Source organism: Cervus canadensis, chromosome 26, assembly GCF_019320065.1.
Source record: "Cervus canadensis isolate Bull #8, Minnesota chromosome 26, ASM1932006v1, whole genome shotgun sequence".
In the NCBI taxonomy this organism is placed as follows: domain Eukaryota; kingdom Metazoa; phylum Chordata; class Mammalia; order Artiodactyla; family Cervidae; genus Cervus; species Cervus canadensis.
In genome coordinates, this window is record NC_057411.1 from 28,542,626 (window position 1) to 28,550,424 (window position 7,799).

The window sequence follows — 7,799 nt, forward strand, 5'->3', positions numbered from 1 at the left end:
CTTCAGTCCATGGGATTTTCCAGGCAAGAAGACTGGAGTGGGTGGCCCTGCCCTCCTCCTGGGGATCTTCCCAACCTAGGGATTGAACTGGCATCTCTTACATCTCCTGCATTGGCAGGCAGGTCCTTTACCACTAGAACCACTGAGGAAGCTCTCTTCCCTACGTTCAGTTCAGGTCAGTCACTCAGTTGTGTCCAACTCTTTGTATCCCCATGGACTGCAGCACACCAGGCTTCCCTGTCCATCAGCAACTCCTGGAGCTTGCTCAAACTCATGTCCATTGAGTTGGTGATGCCATCCAACCGTCTCATCCTCTGTTGTCCCCTTCTCCTCCTGCCTTCAATCTTTCCCAGCATCAGGGTCTTTTCTAATGAGTCAGTTCTTTACATCAGGTGGTGAAATGATTGGAGCTTCAGCATCAGTCCTTCCAAAGAATATTCAGAACTGATTTCTTTTAGGATTGAATGGTTTGATCTCCTCTCTGTCCAAGGAACTCTCAAGCTTTTTCCAATATGACAGTTCAAAAGCATCAGTTCTTCAGTGCTCAGCTTTCTTTTTGGTCTAACTCTCACATCCACACATGACTACTGAAAAACCATAGCTTTGACTAGATGGAACTTCCCAACATTACTGTGTCTTTTTCTGTCTTTTCTTTTTTTTTCTGTCTTTTCTAAGGACATTCATTGGATTTAGGGCCCACCCTAATCCAGTATGATGCCATTTTAAGACTTATCTTAATTACATCTGCAAAAGACTCCATTTCCAAATAAGGTCACATCCCAACCTGAATTTTTGAGTGACACTATCCAACCCACTACAAATGAGTAGAACACTAGTAACAACAAGGACTTCCCTGGCAGTCCAGTGGTTAAGGCTCTGTGCTTCCAATGCAGGGAGTATGGGTTCAATCCCTGGTCGGGGAACCAGGTTCCTACAAGCTTCATGGTGAAACCATGTACCTCAGATTGGGACTCAAACCCAGCCAAAACTCTGCTTGGGACTTGAACCCACGTGTCTGGGATGCAAACCCAGTCAAAATGCACGGTACCTGGTTTCAGGACCTAACGAAGCTCAGGTTCTTGATGTCTCATCACAGAAAGAATTCAGTGAGAGACAAAGTCATAGGTAAGATGTAGATTTATTCAGATTCAGAGAGAAGCACATTCCATAGACAGAGTGTGGGTCATCGCGGAGGGCGAGTGTGCCATGAAATGTGGTGCAGTTAGTTTTTATAGGCTGGGTAATTTCATATCATCAGTGATCAATGCAAAGAAATAGAGAAAAACAATAGAATGGGAAAGACTAGAGATTTCTTCAAGAAAATCAGAGATACCAAGGAACATTTCATGTAAAGATGGGCACAATAAAGGACATAAATGGTATGGACCTAACAGAAGCAGAAAATATTAAGAAGAGGTGGCAAGAATACACAGAAGAACTATACAAAAAAGATCTTCATGACCCAGACAACCATGATGATGTGAGCGCTCACCTAGAGCCAGACATCCTGGAGTGCAAAGTCAAGTGGGCCTTAGGAAGCATCACTACAAACAAAGCTAGTGGAGGTGATTGAATTCCAGTTGAGCTATTTCAAATCCTAAAAGATGATGCTGAGAAAATATTGCACTCAATATGCCAGAAAATTTGGAAAACTCAGCAGTGGCCACAGAACTGGAAAAGGTCAGTTTTCACTCCAATCCCAAAGAAAGACAATGCCAAGGAATGTTCAAACTACTGCACAATTGCACTTATCTCACACACTAGTAAAGTAATGCTCAAAATTCTCCAAGCCAGGCTTCAACAGTATGTGAACTGTGAACTTCCAGATCTTCAAGCTGGATTTAGAAAAGGTAGAGGAACCAGAGATCAAGTTGCCAACATCCGTTGGATCATCAAAAAACAAGAGAATTCCTGAAAAACATCTATTTCTGCTTTATTGACTATACCAAAGCCTTTGACCGTGTGGATCACAACAAACTGTGGGAAGTTCTTCAAGAGATGGGAATACCAGGCCACCTTTCCTCCTCCTAAGAAACCTGTATGCAGGTCAAGAAGCAACAGTTAGAACCGGACATGGAACCACAGACTGGTTCCAAATCAGGAAAGTAGTATGTCAAGGCCATATATTGTCACCCTACTTATTTAACTTATATGCAGGGTACATTGTGAGAAATGCTGGGCTGGATGAAGCACGAGCTGAAATCAAGATTGCCGGGAGAAATACAAATAACCTCAGATATGCAGATGACACCACCCTTATGGCAGAAAGCAAAGAGGAATTGAAGAGCCTCTTGATGAAAGTGAAAAAGGAGAGTGGAAAAGCTGGCTTGAAACTTAACATTCAAAAAACTAAGATCATGGCATCTGGTCCCATCACTTCACATCAAATAGATGGAGAAATAATGGAAACAGTGAGAGACTTTATTTTGGGGGGCTCCAAAATCACTGCAGATGGTTGACTGCAGCCATGAAATTTAAAAGATGCTTGCTCCTTGGATGAAAAGCTATGACCAACCTAGACAGCATATTAAAAAGCAGAGATATTACTTTGCCAATAAAGGTTCATCTAGTCAAAGCTATGGTTTTTCTAGTAGACATGTAAGGATGTGAGAATTGCACTATAAAGAAAACTGAACACCGAAGAATTGATGATTTTGAACTGTGGTGTTGGAGAAGATTCTTGAAAGTCCCTTGGACTGCGAGGAGATCCAACCAGTCCATCCTAAAGGAAATCAGTCCTGAATATTCACTGGAAGTACTGATGTTGGAGCTGAAATTCCAATTCTCTGGCCTCCCAATGCAAAGAACTGACTCATTTGAAAAAGACCCTGATGCTGGAAAGAGTGAAAGCGGGAGGAGAAGGAGACAGAGGATGAGATGGTTGGATGGCATCGCCAATTCAATGGACATGAGCTTGACTAAGCAAAGAGTCAGACACAACTGAGCAACTGAACTGAACTGAGCTGAATTTCATACGCTAATGAGTGAGAGGATTCGGTTCAGTTCAGTTGCTCAGTCGTGTCTGACTCTGTGACCCCATAGACTGCAGCACAACAGGCTTCCCTGTCCATCACCAACTCCTGGTGCTTACTCAAACTCAAGTCCATTGAATCGGTGATGCCATCCAACCATCTCATCCTCTGTCATCCCCTTCTCCTCCTGCCTTCAATCTTTCCCAGCATCAGGGTCTTTTCAAATGAGTCAGTTCTTCACATTAGGTGGCCAGAGGATTGTAGTTTCAAGTTTAGGATCTGTGGGAGGATTATTCCAACTATTTTTGGGAAGGGGTGGAGATTTCCAGGTTTTGGGCCACCACCCACTCCTTGAACTTCTGACAGTCCCTTGGAACTGTCATGGCGCCTCTGGTTGTGTCATTTCACTTGCTGATTGAGGATCAAGGTGTAGTCTTGTCTGCCGTCTTTGTCCCAGAGGATCAAGGTCTAGTCTTGTCTGCCATCTTTGTCCCACTTGATTCTAACTGGTTTATGCTGTGTCCTTGGGCTATGTCACTCTTTCAAAAGCTGTGCCTTGCCCCTTTCCCTCCTGTTACAATGGTGTGGCCAGAAACAAAAAGTATTGACAAAAATATTCCTCCCAAATGCAAAGTGAGTTTAAGAACAGGTTTCCCCCAAAACAATATTTAGCCAAAGACTGAAAACTTTCTGAAGTTAGATTATAGAGCAACCCTGATGAGTACACAGGAAAACAGAAAACTTCAAACTGAAGGATTCCCAATAGACATGTGGTCTTCTGAAAACTTAAAACAATTTAAAATGCACATGGAATGCATAAAATTATAATTGAGCAGGATTCTATGGGGTCTTCCTGGAACAGACTCTCCCAACCTCCTTGTCCTCTGCCTGCCCTATAGAAAAACTGTAGCCTTGTAGACCTTCCCTGAGTTCCACAAAGTGAGTTTAATCAGAGGAAAGAGAAAACGCAGCAAGGAAAACAGTCAAGCAAGACAAAATAATAACAGTTCAGCCATTAAACAAAGTCAAGGACCTTCAGTTCCTCCTCGAGGGCTATACATGATATTCTGAGTCACATCCTTTGAGCTGTTTTGCAAATACTGAAACCCCTACCAGATGGAAGAAGTTAACTGTCTGCTGCCCACAAGGGTGAAGACCCCAGACCAGATGGAACCAGAAGGTTGATGATGTTGACTCCCACAATTACCTCACCACCAGTCAGAAGCATGTCCTTGAGCTGACACCACCCCCCTCCCTTATCTTGTTTTTAAAAACATTTCCCTGCAAGCCTTGGGGAGTTCTGAGTCTTTTAAGCACTAACTGTCCTTGACTCCTTGCTTCAAAGTGAAAGTGTTAGTCACTCCACTGTGTCCAACTCTTTGTGACCCCATGAACTGTAGCCTATAGGCTCCTCTGTCCGTGGAATTTTCTAGGCGAGAATACCAGAGCAGGTTTCCATTTACTGTTCCAGGGAATCTTCCCAACCCAGGGATCAAACCCAGGTCTCCTGCATTGCAGGCAGATTCTTTACCAGCTGAGCCACCAAGGAAGCCAGGACTCCTTGCTTGGTGCCCTGCAATAAATGCTTCACTTTCCTTCACGACAGGGGCTTCCCTGGGTTAGATTCCTGATTTCTTAACTTACTTGATCTGTAATTCAGAGCCTGTTGCTGCCTTTCTCCAGAGCTGTTTTCCGCATCAGTAATTTAGGGATAATAATTATCCCTAGGATAAAACTGTCTTCTGGGATTGTGCAAAAAAAAAAAAAAACAACCCTCAGTTTTCCTCTTGTGTGTCTCCCTTACTCTCACACTATTGCCACGCTCAGAACATTTTTTTAAAAAATATGTTTTTCCTTTAATTCACAATAATCTATTTTGCTTTTAATTGATTAATTTTTGGTTGCGCTGGGTCTTGCTGTGAGCAGGCCTTCTCTAGTTTTAGTGAGCTATTCTTCGTTGAGGAGCTTGGGCTTCTCATTGCAGTGGCTTCTGTTTTTGTGGAGCGCAGGCTCTAGACTCACGGGCTTCAGGAGTTGTGCACAGATTTCAGTTGCTGCCTCCACCCCCACCCCCACTGGCCCTGGGATGTGGAATCTTCCCGAACCAGGGATTGAACCTGTGTCCCCTGCACTGGAAGGCAGATTCTTATCCACTGTACCAATGGGGAAGTCCCTCAAAACTTCTGATACCAAAAAAAAAAAAAAAAACCTTCTGATACCAGATGAGTGGCTGCTTTTCCCGCACCAAATAATTCTCTGTGACACCAGCTCTGTGTCTTACAACCTAACTCAGTTCTGATACTCTGCCTGGAGATACTATCAGCTCCTAGGTGAAGGGTTCAGTCCTACAAGACTGTCCAACTTCAGATGATAATCACAAGTCCAGGTTGTTTCCTGTGCTTCTGACCAATGAGCTATACACAACTCCCTCCCCACTCAGGATCAGTTCATTTGCTACAGCAGCTCAGAGAACTCAAGAAAACAGTTCACTCCCTGTTGACCAGTGGATTGTAAAAAGATATGATAAAGGCTAAACAGATGAATGTCCAGATGGAAGGAATGTGTAGGGCCAGATATGTGGGGGCTTCCCTGCCCTCTGGGTGTGCCCTCTCCCAGCACCACCATGTATTCACCAACATAGAAGTTTCTCAGAACCCGGTCCTTTGGGGATTTTTATGGCGGTTTCATCACGTAGGCATGATTGATCATCAACCCATTTCCAGCCCTCTTCCTTCTCTAGAGAATGGAGGATGTGGCTGAAAATTCCAAGCTTCTGATCCTGTCTTATCTTTCTGGTGACCAGGCCCCAAGCAGGAGCCCACCCAGGGGCACCTGACTAGAACAAAAGACAGGCTTGTTACCCAGGAAATTCCAAGGGATTTAGGGACCAGGTTTAAACAAAAGATGCTCCTCCCAGTGCTCTTATCACTTAGCAAATGTCAATGGTTTTAGGCGCTCTGTGCCAGGAACCACAGAGACCAAATATATATTTTTTCTAACATCTCACAGGTTGAAATAAAGATGAAAAGAAACAATGAATGTAGAGTGCTTTGTTTAGGACCTGGCATGTAGAGGGTAGGGGATGTAGCTCAGTGGTAGAGCACATGCTTTGCATGTATGAGGCCCCGGGTTCAATCCCCGGCATCTCCACATTTTGGGGCTTCCCTCGTTACTCAGCTGGTAAAGAATCTACCTGCAATGCAGGATACCTAGGTTCGATCCCTGGGTTGGGAAGATCCCCTGGAAAAGGGAAAGGCTGCCCACTCCAGTTTTCTGGCCTGGAATATTCCACAGTCCATGGAGTTGCAACGAGTTGGACACTTCTGAGCAACTTTCACTTCAAAGCTTCCTTTGTGGCTTAGTCAGTAAAGCATCTGTCTGCAATGCGGGAGACTTGAGTTCGGTTCCTGGGTCAGGAAGTTCCCCTGGAGAAGGAAATGGCAACCCACTCCAGTATTCTTGGCAGGAGAATTCCATGTACAGAAGAGCCTGGCAGGCTATAGTTCATGGATTCGCAAGAGTTGGACATGACTATCTATCTTTCTTTCTGGCATGTAAAAACTGCTCTATAAATGTCAACTCATTATTTTAAGATGCTGTTAGCAGTGGAGAATGAATTTGGTGAGGGGATGGAAAGAGTTATGAAGCTAAAGGCTAAGGTTAAGAATCAAGGAAGAAACTTTATGTTCAAGAAGGAAAAATAATTAATGCTTTTCCAAGGCCTGGCCTATATTCCTTTTCACTGCAATAGCTACAGCAGCAATTCACAGAATATAGTCGGGACATCTGAGAATTCCCCCAAACCTTTTGAGGGAGTCACTGTGGCCTTTTTTCACTCTCACTTTTCACTCGCATTCCCTGGCATTTCCTAGAGGCTTACACACATATGATGTCACACCTGACGAACACAGAAGCAGATATGAGAAATCCAGCTGTCTTTTATTAAGCCAGACATTAACAATACTCGCCAAAAATGTAAAACAATGACAGTTCTATTGCTTAATTTTTTGAAAAATATTTATGTCAACACTGTTGTTGTTAAGTCGTTAAGTCATGTCCGACTCTTTGAGACCCCATGGACTGTAGCACAAAAGGCTTCCCTGTCCTTCACTAGGTCCAGGAGTTTGCTCAAAGTCATTTCCATTGAGTGGATGATGCTTTCTAATTATCTCGCCCTCTGCCGCCCCTCTCTCCTGTTGCCTTCAATCTTTGCCATTGTCAGGATCTTTTCCAATGAGTCAGCTCTTTGTCAAAGTATTGGAGCTTCAGCTTCAGCATCAGTCCTTGCAATGAATATTCAGGGTTCATTTCCTTTAGGACTGACTGGTTTGGCCTCCTTGCAGTCCAAGGGACTCTCAAGAGTCTTCTCCAGCCCCACAATTTGAAAGCATCAATTCTTCAGCACTCAACATACACATTAATTACTGTTAATTTAAAATGAATAAATAAATTAAAATGTTGAAGATTTCTGCTTTAATTTCAGGTACAGTAAATATCAATAAATATAACCCACAAAAAAGCTCTTAAATTCTCATTTTTTAATAGTGCGAAGGGTCCTACAACCAAAAAGTTGGTCTAGAGGAGCACATGACATGTCATGGGGCCAAATAGTTAGGCATTATAGCAGGTAATCACTGGATTGAAGTGGCCTCTACTTTTATATTCAGAGCTTATTTCATCATTGGCAAGACTTTTAGGAATTTTATGGGGATAGCTGCGTGGAATCAGAGTTTCCATAATGTATCCATTTCCTTTGCTTCTGAGCAACTCTTCCCATTAGGGCAGAGCTCCATTAGTTGTAAAAGTCATGGATCCACTCGGGACAGT

At 43.5% G+C, this 7,799-nt stretch overlaps 1 non-coding gene across 1 annotated transcript; it reads left to right on the plus strand.

The window, feature by feature from the left end:
* The first annotated feature begins 6,050 nt into the window (after nucleotides 1-6,050).
* Nucleotides 6,051-6,122, plus strand: TRNAA-UGC. Its single transcript has one exon. It is a non-coding gene; the product is annotated as a tRNA-Ala (tRNA).
* Nucleotides 6,123-7,799: the final 1,677 nt, after the last annotated feature.